Here is a 19,384-nt window from a genome sequence, read left to right on the forward strand (position 1 = left end):
ACTCATGGGTTCTGCACATCGTCTTGATGAGGTGACCATTTGACCCAAGTTTGATAAAATTCCTTCAAGGGGTTTAGGAGATATAGAACGGACACAAAATGGAAGGCTCAAACCTTTGACCTTGAGTTGTGACCTTGACCTTGGGCGGACAAGGCTGACCCATGGGTTCTGCACATCGTCTTGATGAGGTGATCATTTGACCCAAGTTTCATGAAAATCCTTCAAGGAGTTTAGAAGATATAGAGCGGACACAAAATCGAGGGCTCAGCGCAAGACTATTCTAACTTGATTTTCAGAAATTAGTCAGGAAGTGAAAAAAATTGCGTTGTAGTTTTGGATATGGCCTTATAAATTGTTTCTCATCATCAGTACATCTTAAAAGGCTAAACTGATACTAAACACTTTCAGTTTTTCAATAAAATCATTTATTTTGATTTTATACACATCTTTAAACTTAGCATAGTTTTGCACCAGAAACACACACTACTTAAAACTATTTTTTATGCAAGACTATTCTATTCAAGTTGGAATAGTTTTGCATAAAAAAGATGTTGAATCCAAATTATTTTTAGTGCAGAATAATTCTAACTCCAGTTTGAATACTCTGCAATATATCTTAAGTCATGCAGACTCATGTTGTATGAAGAAAAATGGTATATATGAGTAGTCCCATAGGAAAAATGGAACCTGAAGCCACACCCAAATATTTTTCAATAAAATAAAAAATCTTTATAATAAATGACTTTAGTAACAAATTCTGCTTATTTCTTACTTTAATCAAGTTTTTTCTCTTAGAGCATTCTAGCAATAAATACAACAGAATGTTATTCACAAGTGTTAGATTTCATAAATAACTGAAATCATTAAAATGAAATTCTTGCAAATATATCCCCACGTACAATAGAAATTGAAGTACCAAGCTATTACAGTAAAAGTTGTACTATTAATTACTAGCAAAATGTGGATTTTCTTACATTTTTTAGCATAATTTAGACTTACATTGCATTTCATTCACAACTGGTAAAATCAAGCATGATAAAGGATTCCACAAAAATATCTAAGACACAGAAAACTGGGTGTCCTTTAATACACATACATCATGTATTGACCTTTTCAAATGAAACTTTAAAACTGTAACAATAACTGTTAAGCGTGTTAAGAGGAAAAAGACCCTCTGAAATATGTTAAGTGCACTGAAAAGTAACATTCATTGCAGAGATCTATCAAAAACACTTTCTAGAAACAGTTTGAACAGTTTTGTCATGCGGAAGAAGCAGATAAAACAAATGATGGACTTTTGATATAATACCGCTCCAGCAAAGGAGTAGCGGATCTTGAAATTTCTGCTAAGAAATATTTGGCTGATCTGCATTCAACCTGTCTGAAGCTATGTTTATGTTGTTTTTAGCAGGGATTAAGCTAGGCTAGATTTTAGGGAGAAGTCACTTCTCCCTCGGCTAGGATTAGGGAGAGTGAGATTTTAGGGAAATGTGGAAACATTTTTGCGCCATGACCAGACTTCAGGAAAGTTGGAAAAAATGGCCAGACATTTGGTCCAGCAATGCCTAAAAATCTGCCGGACCAAAAAAAATATGCCGGACCGAAGAAAATGTCAGTGTACCATGTTATATGTTGCTTTTCTTTATTATAATTCATATTCAAGCCAGGTGTGATCATTTTTAGTCGTTAGATGTTGGTCAACCCTTTTTATTTCATACATTTGTTTCCTTTCACTTATGTTGGTCGTTAATTTATGTTTCTTTCCGATCCTGCCCTGGCATAATATGTAAGTGATGCCATTTTGATATGTTGTCCGAGATATTGCAGTTCTCGGGGTACGATAAATGCCAGTCAGTCAGACGAATCCGGATTGAGAAACCACAGACCTGTTCAAAATTGTCCGGTCATGTCTGTCGGACCGACGAATTTCCAGAAGTCTGCATGACATCAAGTTGAAAAAGGAATAAATATACTTATATCTGTTTTTATATGATTTCCTGTCTTTGTAAAGTAAATAACAACTTCACTGAAAATATCAGTGATTCTGTTTTCTTATCCATGTAAATCCAACCTCTTATCTTTGTGAATCTAATATGATTAAATTGCAAATTAAGGTATTTTTTGTTTCACTCTTGTCTAATAATTGCCCAAACCAAGAAAACCCTTTAAATATGAAAACAATTTAAAAAAGTCAATTCCATATTGATCAGCAAAACAGAAATCAAGCTCCCAGTGCTAATTGCACTCAAAGTCAAAACATGAAAACCCATAAAAGCATTTCACATGCTCTGGTCTTAAGAGTTACCCTTGTCCCTCCATCTGTCCATCCCAATGTGTATCATTCATAAATTATCTAAAAAAGTATTTCAGCCAAAATCATCAAACCTCATTGTTATTCAGCAAGGGAAGCAGAGCACCAGGGGTTTTAATTTGGATCTCACACAGACAAGATTTATGGCCCCTGACTTCTAGTCTAAAATAGGCATAAAAAGGGCCCAAGTCGCATGTATGTCAGAAAGTATCTGACCCAGTATTATGAAATATAACAGGAATATTATTTAGCATATAAAGTTGCTCATTTGGGGTTTTGTTACTGACATCACTCAGTCAGACTAAAGTTATGGCCCTTGACTTAGTAAAAAGATAATTTATCATGCAAAGTTGTGTTGCATATATCTAAAAAAGTATATATATCATAGGGTCATGAAACATCATCGGAATATTGTTTGGCATGTTAAGTTATGCACATGGGATTTTGTTCTGGATTTTTGTCAGTCAGACTAGTGTTATGGCCCTTGATTGTCAAAAATATGCATAAGTGGGATACAAGTTTGTGTCACTTGAATCTCAAAAAGTATTTGACTTAAGAGTAGTAAAACATTTGGGGATTGTTAAATAGCATCTGAAGTTGCACACCTGGAGTTCTGTTTGGGATTTTACTCAGCCAGACTGGATTTATGGTCTTTGACTTAGTGACACAAATAAAGTGCTAAATGTGTTGCATATATTTTTATCTTAAAAAATTCTCCTAGATTCATGAAATCATTCAGGAATATTATCTGGTATGTGAATTTGTGCACCTAAATTTTTTTTTTTTTTCCCGCTTTGTTTGGCCAGAGTTATGGTCCTTGACTAAGTAAAAAAAATAAAAGTTTTTTTCTACATGTTTGTCAAAATGTACTTTACTTAGAGTCATAAAACATTAGAGGATTGTTTTATAGCCTATGAAACTTTGCATCAGGTGTTCATTTTGGGATTTTACTCGGCTAGGCAGAGTTTTGGCCCTTCACTAAGTGAAAAATTCACATAAAGGTCTTAAATTTGTGTTGCAAACATCTTAAAAAATATACGCATATATTATTATATAATGTATTGACTACTTTGATAGAGTATACAACTTTCTATCAATACATTTGATGAGTCAGATGTTAGTAGATATTTGTCTAGGACTATTTACTGTATATATCGCAGCTTCAAGAATGTGGTCTATGTTCATCTGATTTCCATAACATAGGAGACTGTGCATTTGCAGAAGCATAATTGCTGTTACACTATTGGCTTTGTATGCCCTTGCATCCAGCCCCATGGTACCTTGTATGCCCTTGATGATATGAACCTTGTACAGACAACATAATAACCTGAAAATGTTATTTATTTAAGCTCTTTGAAGTAAAGTAAGTGAAACAGTGTCATACCATTTTTCAGTTCTAACAGTAGTGACACAGTTTTATGTTTATTAACTTTTAAAGTGACGAAACGAGATAAAAGTAAAGGTAAAGTTTCTTGTTTAACGTGGGTAGTTGACGAAAGTCCCCACCTGGAATGGATGGAACACCTTGTTTCCAGCCGAGCCCACGGCAGGTGTCATATTTACCTCCCAGCATCCAGTCTAGGCCGATACTGCTGGAAACAGTACCAATTTAAGTAATCACCCAGCCCTGAACACTAGTTGGGATATCAGCCGTGACCAGGAATCGAACCCGGTCTGCTGGTGTTGTAGTCCAACCTGCTAATATATTAAAGATACACTGTATATATATGTAATTAGCTTTGTATCTGGACATATGCACAAGTTCTGCAATGGAAATACTGCGCGACGATAGAAGCGTAATATTCTCTGCTGAAGAACAAGTGCATATTTCCCAATGCAAAGATAATGACCCTTGTATTACATACCTATCTACACGTATAAAGGTAATATGTTAATATTATGAATTTGTTCAGTAGCCTGAATAAGATTGAAAATACTGATATAAATAAAAGTATTAATGCAATGACACATTAAATTATGTTATGCACCCGATATGAATTACAGGCGTCAGTTTATTGAAAAAAATATGGACGTTTCCAATACCATTGTAACTTAATGGTAACCACTATATAGTATCAAGTCTAAGTGCAAACCCAGATCAGACTCACTATCAATGCTGTATCATGGTTTGCTGTTCAAACCATTAGGTTTGATTAAAATGTCCATGTAGCAAACACTACAGACTCTGATCAGCTGCACAGTTGATGAATGATTTTGAGCTACAATCAGGTCGTCAAGTCCAATAAAGTTATTTAGCACTCATCTGGATTTCAAATATATGCACAATTAAGTGACAAGGGGAATGCAAAATCAAACACTGATGCCTATCTTGGAACTTATTATAAATCTGTACCAAGAGCAAAGTCCTATGGGCCTGTAACAATTGTACTCACTCCGACTTTCATGATTGGTCCCACTGCATAATGTTTGTTTGCCAATGATTTCATTTACGTTATATTGAATTTGTCACATTGTCAAGGTACTTCATCAAACAACATCAAACTAAGCATAAAACACAATTGTCATTGAAACAGGTCACAAAAAAAAGAATGTGATGAGTGAGTTCAGATTCAAATTATGGTCAGTTCCTACGAGAACTGTGCGAAAATGTTGAGACAACACAATACAAAGTAAGCTATAAAAAGCTGTCCATCACTAGTGTCGCTCTAGGAGTGACATGTTTCTAAAAATATTATGCCTCTTATAAGTGCAATGAATAATATAAAATTTCATGATTCATATACACTAGGACCTTTTTAAAAGAAAACTGTGATACTTACAAAACTTAAAGTCTTAGAAAATAGTCTTCCATTCTGCTTTTTATAAAAGATTGGTAACCCAAAAAAATCATAATCTGGCAGACATTTTCAGACAATACAATGGAATCACAAGTGCCAAAAGAGCTATGACATCATAAACTCATGTAATGACATCATCAAGTTTAGTTAGAATAGTCTTACATGAAACATATCACAGTTAAGTTACATTATCTTTGTTTGCAAAACTATTCTAACTCGAGTTAGAATAGTTTTGCATTAATGTGTAGTCAGTAATAATATTAAACTGTATTGCAAAACTAATCTAACTTGAGTTAGAATAGTTTTGCACAAAGTTATTTATAACTGGAGATGGAATATATTTTTGAAATTTGAAAAAAAAATGAAAAAATCTTGGAATATAACTGCAATAATTCACAGAATTATGTAATTCCAGATTTTACAAGAGAAAATGTGAAATAACCATTTTCTGTAAAATATCAAGTTAGAATAGTCTTGCGCCGAGCCCTCGAAATGGAAGGCTCAAAACCTTTGACCCCAAGTTGTGACCTTGACCTTATGCCCGCATGGCTGACTCTTGGTTCTGCACATCGTCTTGATGAGGTGATCATTTGACCCAAGTTTTATAAAATTCCTTCAAGGGGTTTATGAGATATAGAGCGGACACAAAATGGCAGGCTCAAACCTTTTACCTTGAGTTGTGACCTTGACCTTTAACCGACAAGGCTGACTCATGAGTTCTGCACATCGTCTTGATGAGGTGATCATTTGAACCAAGTTTCATGAAAATCCTTCAAGGGGTTTAGGAGATATGGACCGGACACGATTTTGTTACGGTCATGGTGGGGGGGGGGGAAACAATTAAGATAGTGATAGACAATCTGAGGCCATTTCGTAACAACTGCACAATTTTTGTAGTGTTGTTTCGAGTATTTATTTACCCCACCCACTTTTACCCAGTTTGAGAGTGTACCACTCTTCCAATATTAAACAGAGTGTACTGATATACTGTCATTTTTATGTTTGTTTAGTTTACAATATCTGCTGAAAATAACACCTTAATATCTAACTAATAAAAATGTTTTAGCATTTGGGTGAAGTTCGTCCATTGAAAATCAGTAAATTTGATTAGACCACTTTGTGGCCCCGTGCTGAAAAAGTGTTCAGTATAATTTAAAATGCAACATGTTGTGTGAATGTCCATTGCATAGTTATTTTATCACGAAAGTTTCAGGTAAAAAGTTAGAATCATTTTTAAAAAATAACAGAAATTGTGTTCCTGGCTGGTCACATGTCAGATTACACCACCACTTTAAATGTGAATATCTATAAAAGTAAGTCAAAACTGGTAACAGTAACACTTGTTAATGAAACTTAATACATGTAGGTATATTACCACAAAGTATAAATAAAATCGAAAAACATTTTGCGCAGATACCTAAATGGGACCCCCACTTTACAACATCTAATATACTAGACAGACAGATATCCAATAACTCTCGTTCGTACATAATACCGCATGCTCACACAAATCAATTTAAAAACTCTTTTTTCGTGGAAACACTTGTGTATTGGAACCACCTAGAGGACAGTGTAGTGCGCGCATCTACAGTCGAGGGCTTTGAGAAAGCCCTCCCAGATCACTTCTAGCCTCCTCCCCGTAGAATATATACCAAAAGTGGTCCTTCTACGTACCCGAACAGATACAGAGAGATACAGATACTGTTTACTCACTACAAATATACCTTTGATGAGTAAAAAGGCTGATTTTGGGTAGTTCAAGGGCCATCATAACTCTGAAGTGCCTCGGCCTATTTGGCTAGTTACAAATCCAACTTGGCCGAGGACTTATAGTTAAACACATTTTGTTCAAGTTTGGTGAAGATCAGAATCTGATGAGAAATGCTTGACTTGGATTTATTTATTTTGTTGGGTTTAATGTCGCATCAACACAATCATAGGTCATACAGCAACTTTCAGCTTTGATGGCAGGCCTCGATCTTAACCTACTTTTGCTGGTAGCCAGCAGGGCTACCAACTTGTGAAATCAAGTAGCCCGACCAGGCTTCTGGTAGTCCCATTTTGGAAAAGAAAAAAATATATTACAGTCTTCACCTTAATTTTTTTTCAGCAATTGTCCTTTCGGGCAAGTAAGTTAAGAAAACCATTTGCCAGAAAACATTTTTAATTGCCCGAAATCATTTTGTTTATAAATATGATGTATTTTAGTTTATGCTTGATTCAACATTCAGTTATTTAAATGGTAGGCAACAAACCTACCCACACTATCCATGGGCAGGCTAAGCCAACGTAAGTGGATAACCATGTTACAATATTCAAGTAACTAACAGACTGAAATTATGGGAGAAAACTGTAGAAAAAAAGTAGGACCTATACCAGTATCTAGTTATATGCCAGGTGTGGGGTTCAAATTTGCACTACCCTTCTAAAAGTTACTTTTTTAGCCAGGGCCTTTAAAATATAGTGTACCTGTTCAAATTTAACTGCAATAATGGATCAGCCTGGTTAGCCCCCTTCCCCCCCCCCCCCCCCAAAAAATGTTGTGTTTCTGGTGGCATGGCCAAAAAAAGTAGGGTCGGTAGGTCGGTATTTGTTTTGTTTTGGGTTTTTTTGCATTATGATCAAGTAAATGTAGCCTATTATCACAGTCCGGGGCGACGTGGACACAATAATCATCATCAACCCACCCGTGTTTAAAGCGAAAAAAAAGCATTAACAATTATCGGTAATTATTCTGTTGATAAACAAGTAATTGGCCTTGTTTTCATCATCAATTAAAACCCCCTCAAAGAGCTAAAAGAAATGTGTCGGTATCATGGCATCTAAAGTGGAGATCAAAGGGGTTTAGTTGCCCGAGATTGTCATGGCATTACGTCATCTTTTCGCGCCATGTGACACATCACTGTCTGATCGTACGGCCTCGGTTCTTTAAATTGCTGAGAAGAAATCAGTAAAAAAGTATCTTCTTTAATATTTTTTAAAAGCGAATGCGCAATATTCCGTATAAACTGACAGGTAAATGTGTCAAACGATAATAGTAGATATCCTACCTCTGTGACTTATTTGCCCTCAAGGAATTTACATTATTGTTTGAAAAGAATATCTGACATAGTGTCGAGTCAAAAAAGACATGTACAAAGATTCATTTACTTATTAAACTTATTAAAAACCACAGCGACATCATACTGCTTTATTTTAAAACATTCATTGTTTTTATTTACGTTCACGAGGTCCCGTAACCTATTCATCCGCACTTGCAGAAATCTGTTTGCCAAAAATCGTTTTACTTGATTATTTAAATTGCTGCGCTTTTTCATTATTTAAGATTTTTTAATTCTGTTTTTTGTACTTTCTTGTCAAAAGTCTGAATTTATGACCATAGTATGTATTATTTATTTACTTTTAGAAATAAATCAATAATTAAGATCGCGCTGTTTGAAATTTTACAATAATTGTATGAAACTTCGATCGTTTTTATAGAATTTTGCCTACATTTCTGTCGACATCTTATTAAAATCGTTATAGAATTCAAACTGTATTATTTCTAAAGCGGTGCTGAAAATTTGAAGCGATTATATTAAAAAATGAATGCACTACAAGCGTTTTTTGTGTACGTGTCGATAAACATTTAAGTAACGGCTATACGATAGGTCGCACGTGCTCGTGGAATGGAAAATTACTGGCATGACGTTTTGATATCTTTACGATTCGCGGGTAAATTCCAGTCAATCCAGGTAATTTTTAGGGATGTAAAGTTACTTTATATATTGCAAATCTTAAGTCATCAATACATGCATAAATATACGAAAGCTAGTATTTAGGATGTACATTTCAGATTCATGAAGTTCTTTTTGTAATTATTGTGAAAATTAAGGGATTTAAATTTCGGAAAAATGGCCGACCGGTGTTATGCGGACCGAAAATATCGTTGTCATTTAAAAGGAAACATCAGATAAATCGGTGAAATTTCACGCTTTTATTATTAACATGTTTGAAAACTTAGTAGCCCGACGGACTACCCAGCTTGGGAAATTCGGTAGTCCGTCTGAAAAACTGGTAGCCTCGGGCTACCGGGCTACCGTCAAGATCGAGGCCTGGATGGTGTAGGAACACCCCAGGTGCCCCTCCGAGCACCTGTGTAGAACCACCGACTTTTGTAAGCCAGCTGGATGGATTCCTCACATGAAGAATTCAATGCCCAGAGGCCAGAGTGAGGCTGAGAACTCACATCAATGAGGGGCAAGTGATTTGAAGTCAGCGACCTTAACCCCGATTTTTAATGTTGGTTGTTACACAGTCCTAGTAAACCCCATAGCGTTTAGGCAACATAGGGACCTTTTCAATCTATCAGTATGCCTGTTTCTCGTCAATTCTAGCTTTCTCATCGATTCGAGCCCTTGTGTTTTAGTAAAATTCATGCTCATAATAGCACGTTCTTCCTTCAGAAACTTGTGTCATGTACATTTTAAAATACCTTGGAAAATATTAGTCATGAAATCTCTGAAATATAGTGTAAATACCTGTTTTAATAACTTGCATCAGAAATTGCATATTTCAAAAGGAAATTACACAGAGTGTCATACTGTGAGCTAAAATTTCAAATTAAAAACATCCTGAGCATATTTCGACTGTTGTAACAAGTGAACAAGAAGTCAATCTTGATAGAAATTTGCTTTATGGAAATAGACTAGCTGCAAACATTAACACTTATTGACTTACCAAACAAAGGGCTGGAATCCATGAGAAAGTTTTAAAATGATGTGGAGTTTGACCTCCAGTCTCATGCAAAAAAGTACATATAAATGATGTTAACATTAGAATTCTTAATGTCCATTGTTAAAGGCAAATACTTTTGTAACAACAAACAACAATTTTTTATTTGAACAGGTCTACAAAAATATGCACACCTTAAAAGGATTTAAGAGGTTCGAATCAAGGTCGGTCAATAGCTATAGATCTACATAGCTAATATTGTCTGTATATTAACACTGACTTTAAATAAAATTTGTATCTTGTATCTTGAAAGCAGCATATATACAATCAAACCTATCTTTAAAGACCACCCTTGGAAGAGTCAAAATGTGGTCTTTATTGTGATGTGGTCTTTATTCACAGGTTAAAATACACTGTAAATGTTAAAAATGGGAAACAAAACATGTGGTTTTTACAGCCAGGTGGTCACTGTTCTGTCTGACAGAGGTGGTCTTTAACACCAGTTTGACTGTATTTAGAGCCATAGGGGTTCGGCGAACCCCTGTGATTAGAGCTAGAGTGGTGGAACCTATGCTCGCGGTATTTAGTTTTTTTTTTGTTCTAGGATTAAAACAGTAGTTTTTAACTTTTTTATTGGGGGGAGGGGGGGGGGCATATATGGATACCAAGACAGTATGGTTATGCATAAATAAGAAAAAAATTATGTAAACTGAAAAATACAGAAAATGATAAAAAAAAATGTCAACAACTTGAACAAGTGATTCTGTAGACAAGCCTCACTGATTAGTCACTACGAATAGATCAACTCTATCCGAATAAATATTTCTATTTATTCTTTTATTCTGTATGTATTCTACAAGGGGGACTGAGCAACTACCAGAACCGTTAAATAATTTAACTTACCCGCGTAATGCTCATGATTGTTTACAATAAATATGGCGGCCTTTTCAAAAACTCCCGTTTCATCTATGAGTGATCTCCCCTTACAGTAAAAAATGTTCAGTTTTTAACAAATTAGATCTAGATCAATGTTTTTAGCAACATACTGAAATAGTTTACGTCTCCATAATTAAACAATAAATAGAAACTAAAAATGTTTTGCAAATGTCATATTTTTTATCGTCACGTCGCAGCTCAACATGGGCGCGTTCGGCATACTTACTCGAGCTAATCCGAGTCACCCTGGGTATAACTTGAGCACAACTCGTGTAACCCGGGTGATAGTAGTTGTGTCACCCGAATTCTACCCACCTCCTGAAGCTGGGAAAGTCGGGTGATCGTATCCGAATGCATTAACACTTTAAACAAGGCGTCTTTTGTACACTTGTAAAAGTTTGGATGCAGTTACTATCAAGGCTTTATCTCAATAACCACAGATGATATTGAACTGAAACTTCAAACAAGTCTTTCCACTCATCAGACCTACCAAAATAATTAAGTTAGATAACTCTTGATCGAATCTTATGTAAATTATGGGTCTCATTTATAGACATATTGCTTTGAAACCTATTTTTACTTTTTAAGGTCATTACCTTACCACAGATTATCAAGTGCCATAACTCTTATATGTATTTTGACAAAATTATATCCCTTTTGGACTTAAAAATTGCAATTTAAAGTTTTACATGCAAGTTAGTATATCCAAACTAATGCAGATGTTTGGTTAAAACTTCACATATTTCTTTGGATCTGTAAAATAAGGTCATATCATCATATCACATGCCTCATAACTCTTACTTGAGTCAGACCCCTTTTTAGGGTTAAATTTTTGCATACAAGTTTTTTAAACTAATGCAGATACTGGATTGAAACTTCACACATGCCTTCCATGTTGTATAGGACATGTCATCAACTTCCATAACTCTTACTTGAACTTTAGACAAGTTATGCCCCACTGTTTAAACTTAGAAAAAGCTGGTTAATGTTTTGCAAGAAAGGTACTATCTCGGCAACTAATGCATATATTGGATTGAAACTTCCAAACATGCCTCCAGTGATGTTAAAGAAGGTCAAAGCATCAATTCCCATAGCTTTAATTTTGGACAAGTTATGCCCTCTTTCTTGTGCATAATTATTGTTCTGTTTGCTTGCAAGTTGAGATCTCCAAAACTAATGGGTGCATTGGGTTAACATTTCTCACATGTCTTCAGGGTTGTAAAGCCAGGTAAAAGCATCAAGTTTCATAACACTTACTTTAATTTTGGCAAAGTTATATCACTTTTATAGTAAGAAAATGACGGTTAAAATTTTTCCATCAAGTTGCTCTTGTCTAAGGGCGGTACTAGGTTGTAAACGTCTTATATCTATTCAGGGGTTTAAAGCAAGATCATAGAACCAAGTCAAATAATCCTTGAATCATTATTTCAGTTCTAGAATCGAAAATCATTCATATCGACAGTTGCATTCGAATAGTGGAGCGAGCTGTCATTGTTCTTTTAAAACCTTTTACTTTCTTCTAAATGTAGAGTAACTTTGAAATAGTCTTCTGGGCATTCATGCCCCCATCTGTAAATACTGCTGAATAGGACAGTGGTTGAGAAATCTGCTTCTTACAGTAACATCCTTGTCAAGCATATTTCGAGGGTTCTCGATCGATCTGATTCTTAAAGCTTGTAAGTTTACCTTTTAGGTTCACATGGGACAACTTTTAGAAAAAACATCTAGTCTTTAGAACACAAAATGAGTGATAAGGACAAATAATCCACAAAAGAAGCCACTCATTGATGTTGAAGTTATATAAGTAAAATATTCTACCTCCCTACTTGCCGACAAACCTTTTTTCAGTCAGAACACTAAAAAAACGAAATAATTATACCAAACACCCTTTTAATTTGAAATGGTTCGGGGTACATATGCGGATCCAGCATTTCTGTCAGAGGTGGTCCAAATTCTATGCTTCCTGCCAGAGGGGGTCCTAGAACACTTTTATACAAAATAACATTAAAATTATTGGAATTTACATTAAATTCCAAAATCCCAGGGGTGGAGGGGGGGGGGTCTGGACCCCCGGACCCCACCCCTGGATCCGCGCATGGGGTAGTAGAGTCATGTGTAGACATAAGAGGATTAATATAAGTTGTAGCTCTTGCTTCGGAAATAATTTAAAGTATAGATTTCTAAATTAACATAAAATAGAAATTTCTAGTCTATAAAACAATATGGGCTGCACATTTTTTACAAGTGTTACTTGATCCTAGAATCTGAAATGTCGATTGATAATAATCCAGTCTGAGTTTTCACTCTGACAGAGGTCGTACCAGTTCATCTCTAACAGATTGTCTGTCCTCATAATGGCCATCAAACATATCTATATTAGGTTCTTCACAAAAATCACTATTGTATTGTCATTGAAAATGCAAACATTATGTAAGATACAACACTATATCACATACATAAAATATGAAGTCCACTAATTCAACATAATTTCTGATACGATCGAGGGATACTGTCTCGCCTGAACAGCAGTTTATTTTGGAAAATTAAGTTATTATATGTCAGAAGTAGCAACCATTCTTTATTATTGTTATAGCTCAGATGCTTTTGAACTGTTAGCATAATAGGTAACGTTCTCAATCATTTTCAGTTACTCGATAAAGCGTTTGGACTACGATTGTTACTCGTGTCACTCAGGTGAACTCGGGTGATCTGGTCAGAGTTACACGGGCTTGTATGCCGAATGCGCCCCATGAGTGGTACACGTGCTAGTGCAAGCCTAAGACGCGCCAAAAAGTTGTTATTCGCGCAGAAAGCATAGCTGACCAATCAAAACGTATTCTGTGTGACTAAACAACTTTATACACACGGTAAACTCATGACTGGACACGAACATGTTGCACGAAATTTTGATGTCATATAGATCTACATACATGATACAAATGTAAAACGCAGTGAACTTGACCATATAAATTTAGATGAGGATGACAAGGGCGTATTCAGCAGGGGTGTGGCGGTTGTGAACGCACCTCTTTGTCGGCAAAGTTTGACGTTAAAATCGTTTGAAAACGTTTTAAATTGTAATTTGGTCATTTTTCATTTAACAGAAAGGAGGCCCGAATCCTTCTTACTGCTGTAATTCACAACATTCTGGAAGGCTTGAGAATGCATCGAACCATGTCGATATATTGCCGGTATGTTTGTTCATACAATGTATACAAAGAGAAAAGATACAGCAAAATAAAATGTTAATGGACTATGAACAATTAAAACACGATAATGAGCGATTATCGGAGGAGGTTATAGACCTACAGGCTAGATCGATGCGAGACAATTTATTGTTTTTCGGTTTTGCTGAACAATCAACGTCTGAAGCTCGAAAACTGTACAAAAACTTTATTAAATGTCTGTAAAGACACGCTGGGCATCGAAAATGCATTAGAAATGAAAATAGACCGAGTGCATCGCATAGGGAGATACTCGCCCGAGAAAACAATGCCTATCGTGGCCAAATTCCACTACTCACCCGATTAATTCGTGGTAAAACTTGAACTGTTTCGTTTGACAAATTGAAAAACACAGATTTCAGGGTAAGTGAACAGTACCCAAAAGCTATACAGGAAAGGCACCGAAAACTGGTCCCGGAACTTAACAAGGCCCGACGGGAAGGTTATGGACGCTATTTTGTCATACAACAAAACGGTAAAAATGAGCTTGTCAAAATAAACGAAAACGGTATAGTGTGGTTTAAGTTGAAGTGTTCTCAGTCAAATGTTGACAAAAATATTTTCTTTTGTGTGTGCTACATTCTGTATATAAGAATTTACAGTCTTCTCTGTTTGAATATGACTTTTTTTGACAAGCTAAGGGCTATATTCATAGAAAATACTCCAACACCACTCATTGAGTATAATAGGGTTATTATAACAGTAGCTTGATCTGGGATGCAGTATTCGGCTCGAGTGGATTTTGCCAGATCGGATTTCACGAGGCGCGCAAGCGCCGAGTGTGATCCGACCTTGCAAAATCCACGAGAGCCGAATACAAAGTCCCAGATCTAGCTACTGTTATAATGACCCTTTTATTATATACCTTTACCATTTTGATTCTTGTTTTCTTCTTGAACGAAATCTTCAATGTTTATCGATATTAAATGGAACTTAGTGAAGTTTTTATGTGCGCTATTTATAGAAATGTGTCGGGTCATGCATATTAATGAAAATAGTCCGGCAACATACAATACGGAAGGTGCAATACGGAATTTAAAAGGTACAATACGGAATTTTTGTCTGTTTGTTCATATTTTGTTGTGAAATACAAGCCGATTTTTTACAGAATTTATATAAATATATAATAAATTCAAATAAATTGCCTATCGGTCACGTCTTTACTCATGAAAGATTCGAGTCAACTCCGAAGAGTAAGTGAATATTGGGGGAGGTCCTGGGGACACCTGAGTGTTTCTCAAGGTCTCATAATGAACCAACGAAAGCTGGTGTATTGTTTTATTTGTTTTTATTGTTTGATTTTCAATAAATATATCATAGAGCAAAATTTGCGTCAGGTCCAATGATGGCTCCGAAGATTGAAACAGGACGTCCATTCGGGTCGTCTTAGTTTCAGCCAGACATCGTACAAACTTGCCAAACACACACCACGTCTACGAACAGACCTCTTGCATTAAGAGACAACTTTTTCAGTTCTTTTTTTTTTTTTGTGTGTGTTATGAAAGAATCAAGACAGCATCTGTGTTAATGAAATACAATGTATCTTACGTAATAGTTTGACAATCGATGCTGGCATTTGGAAAGGAACCTATCGGCGATGTGAGCTGGCGAAGGACGTACGTCTGCCGAAGTATAGTTACGTATGTTTTGACGTCGCGGTTTTGTTGCATAAAATCAAGCTATAGAGATATACATATTGAAACCATGTTTCTGGAATTTCAAGCAACTTGTGCTTCAACGGTCCGGTTTGAATGTGCAGATTTTAACCTGTATCTCTTCAAGTGAATTTGATGTATATGTTCTTAAAACTAAAGAGCTGTAAATGTATTTTATACTTCTTTGTTAAAACAAAGAGCTATAGAAAACATTAAATTTTATTAGTGCTTTTGCTTTTTAAAATGCACTGTTTTATGCAACACCGATTCCAGTCTCTCTGGAACCAATTCAGTACTCGGAATCTGCAGAGCAATAAAACACCAACTAGATATGCCTGGATAAAGAAATGACAGGGGTAATGGTACCGGCTAAGTTCGGAGCTTGGTTCGGCCTGAAAGACATTCAATCAAATATATAGCGGATCTGATATATTTCTCTCTGTGCACAAAATACGTACTAAGGTGGCTGATTTCTGCCATTTCGTCCCAGCTTGTTTTATACCTTAATTGTCATATCGATGAGCTTATTTGTCGTTGTGGTGTGTTGCCGGTGTGTTGCCACCCTATTGCCACCCTTCAATTGTGCCAGCTGACACGCCACATTCACAGTTCTCATTTTGGCGCCCGCATATCTGCGCGCTAATTTCAGTTGTGCCAGCTGACACGCCACATTCACATGGCACGATGGTACGATGGTGAAAACGCGATGGTACGCATCATCGCGATTTCATCATCGTGCCATCGCGTTTTCACCAACGTTGTTTCATCATCGTGCCATCGCGTTTTCGTCATCATACCATCGTGCATCGCGGTTTAGTTTTAAATAAAAGGTCACTATTGTCCAAACGGAACACCGTAGTCTGGCGTGTTGATGCTTCCGAAGGGCACCACCATGCCAGAACGACGAATAAGCACGATCAAATTTGGTAACGCACCCAATCTGATCACCTCAGCCTTTATCACGGGGGGGGGGGGATCCAACATATGTATTCCCAAATGGGCACCGCTTAAAGGTTATAACACACTAAATGGTTGTTGTTCTTTATTCTATATAAAATTGACCTATTTCCAATGACCGCAGCACACATCAGGACCCATTTTAAATTTCTGTAACTTACATTTTCTTGAAGAATATTGTCAGTGCTAACTAAAAATCAAAAGAAAAGTGGGGGTCATGTTTGATGCAAGAAAAATAATTTCAGTCAAACACACAAACTGTAAAATCAGCTAAAAAATGAGACCCCAAATTATACTGGTGGTGTATGATCTAAGTTTCCATGAAACATTTTGTCATGGTGTTATTTCATGATCAAAATGCTATCTTCATGTCAAGCATAGATCTGTCATGTGATTTTACCAAAAAAAAATGCAAAGAAAATAAGGAAAATAGCTCTACACAGCGAAAAAACTGAGGACTATTTGTATCCGCCATTATGCGACTACCATTTTTTTCGCGCAGTTTTTCTATTTAGTGTCTGTATGCCTAAATTTTTTTCGCGCAGTTTTTCTATTTAGTGTCTGTATGCCTAAAATCATATGTTGTGCTTCCGGTACTACATACAGTGAACTTGCCTATTCCGAACCAGTCTGTAAATTGACTCATTTCCAAGTTTTTAAGCAGCTGTCGCGCATACGTCAAGAAAAACCGTAAGCTATGTTTTGGTTTTATATCTTATACATTAAACTAATAATTAATTGCTGGTAAATATTCAAGTTATTCTTACATAATACATATTTGCAACATTGTCCAAATGCTATATTTTTTCTTATGTGGAAATTTGACGAATGTAAACAAAAATGTCAGATTCAAAGAGCACTTGCGTTCTAGTTTTTTAATAAAATGAAACGGAAGGGAGATTAAAAAGAGGAAATTTTATGCTCTTTCTAGTCATATATCCCACATTTAAAACAATTTGACCATTGAGATGCCTAAAGAGGAAATATAGATGGCATACATTGTGCCTATTCCGAATCACACATCTGTTCTGCTGTACGTTGTTTAAAGATTGCAGAAAAAATATTGATTCAATTTGTCCAAAATATTAATTTATGTTATTGTTTTTACCCATGGCCAGATGTTAAAGAAAAAGGCGGATGTATTATTATACAATGTGACTATTTAAATCACATATTGGACAAGACCGCCCACATGACTGTTTTAAAACAGAATATTTCAATAATGCCAAAGAAGGATGTCATGCCTATCGTTTTAGTCATTTAATTGGCCTTAAATGCGATTATTTCTATTCCTGACATAAAATAATTTCAGTTTTCGATTCAAGATGGTCGTTTTATGTTGTTCTGGATAGTAGTAAGAAAACCATTTCAGGTCATTTGTGGTGATTCGAAATAGGCGAGTATGACCCGGATTACGCACAGTACCAGTCTGATCAATTACAGAAATCTGTTACGAACAATGTTTTGTTTCGAATTTCTTTTCACATTATTTTAATCATGATATATTTGTCCAGCATTTAAGATGAAATTTATATTTAAAATATAAACTTGACGAAGTAAAGCGATAAAAAAATTAAAAACTGGTTCGGAAAGGGCAAGTTCGCTGTATGTGGTGAACAATTCACAGAAAACCAGGTGAGTTTTTTATTTGTGATTGAATTTTTTGAAAATGACGTTGTTTTGCCAAAATATCGCGATGCAGTGCAACCGAGTATACATTACCAAACACGTAAGTGCATTTACTTTACCTGTATTTGTAGAAATGACGGAGAAAAACCTATTCTCCGTGAAGCGGTATGACTGAATATTAGCAACATTTTTCATTTTCAGGTGGAAATATGTTGTAATCGCCCTGTGCCTGCTTAAATTTGGCACTCGAAACCTTCCGTTTGCTAAACCCCACCCAGAAGAAAAATTATATGGCGATCACTTTGCTAGAAAAATATTTACAGTATGGGCGAAAAACCGAATGGGATACATATGTTGTGCATGGGCTACATATGTGGTGCATTATTTTTTTTTAAACTCAGCAGATCTTGAGCTTAAATGAAGGCTTGATGCCTTCTTGTCTTCAATTCGTTCTTACACTCAAATTCTCCACTGCAACAAGCTAATGTAAATATTGTTTGACAACTTTGAAAGGACATTTTCAAGGTATGAGTATATGTTTTGATGAGATACTGGTCCGCTATCGAAATCAGTCTGTCCAAGGCATAACATCAATACAAGATATTATTTACTAGTATTTTAAATAAACAGACTATATTTTTGTTACATATAGTAACTCTGTAAGTAGTTCCTAAGCCTACGACAGAGATAAATGTTATGATTCCCAGTAAAAGAAAGTGGCTTGTTGTGCGTTAGGTATAAAATGTTGAACTGCCTATTTCAAGATTATGTCAAAATTTCCATATTTTAAAAAAAAAAAAACTTTTTTGTAACGGGTTTGCGATGTTTTTGCGAGTCTGTTTAAATGTCAAAATAGATAACAAAGGTCTGCGAGATGTATACAGCAAGCATAGTTACTTTTATGCTCCCAAAAAGGGCGAGCATAAATGTATGCACTCAACACATTCCTAAACCGGTTAGTTTAATTTTAATTTTGTTAAATTTTTGTGTTAAAAAGGCCGGCATAAAGTTATGTTTGTTGTTTCCTGTATTAACATAAACCACATGCATGCAGCAGAAAAAATCAGCAGTGGACACTTTTGCACAAAAAAACCTGAAAAAGTAATTATTTGTCAAGTCTTTGGCATGACTGTAACATGCCATAAAAATCATTAGTAGTTT

At 35.6% G+C, this 19,384-nt stretch overlaps 1 protein-coding gene across 2 annotated transcripts in view; it reads left to right on the plus strand.

Moving 5' to 3' along the window:
• Positions 1–17,740: 17,740 nt before the first annotated feature.
• The window catches only part of LOC123534530 (G-protein coupled receptor 143-like), a 33,737-nt gene continuing 32,093 nt past the window's right edge, over positions 17,741–19,384 (plus strand). For both annotated transcript variants that reach the window (XM_053520280.1, XM_053520281.1), the window contains exon 1: positions 17,741–18,229. The gene's annotated coding sequence lies outside the window, so the exon portion shown is untranslated. The remainder of the gene's footprint in view (positions 18,230–19,384) is intronic.

Source organism: Mercenaria mercenaria, chromosome 12 (genome assembly GCF_021730395.1).
Source record: "Mercenaria mercenaria strain notata chromosome 12, MADL_Memer_1, whole genome shotgun sequence".
Taxonomy (NCBI): Eukaryota; Metazoa; Mollusca; class Bivalvia; order Venerida; family Veneridae; genus Mercenaria; species Mercenaria mercenaria.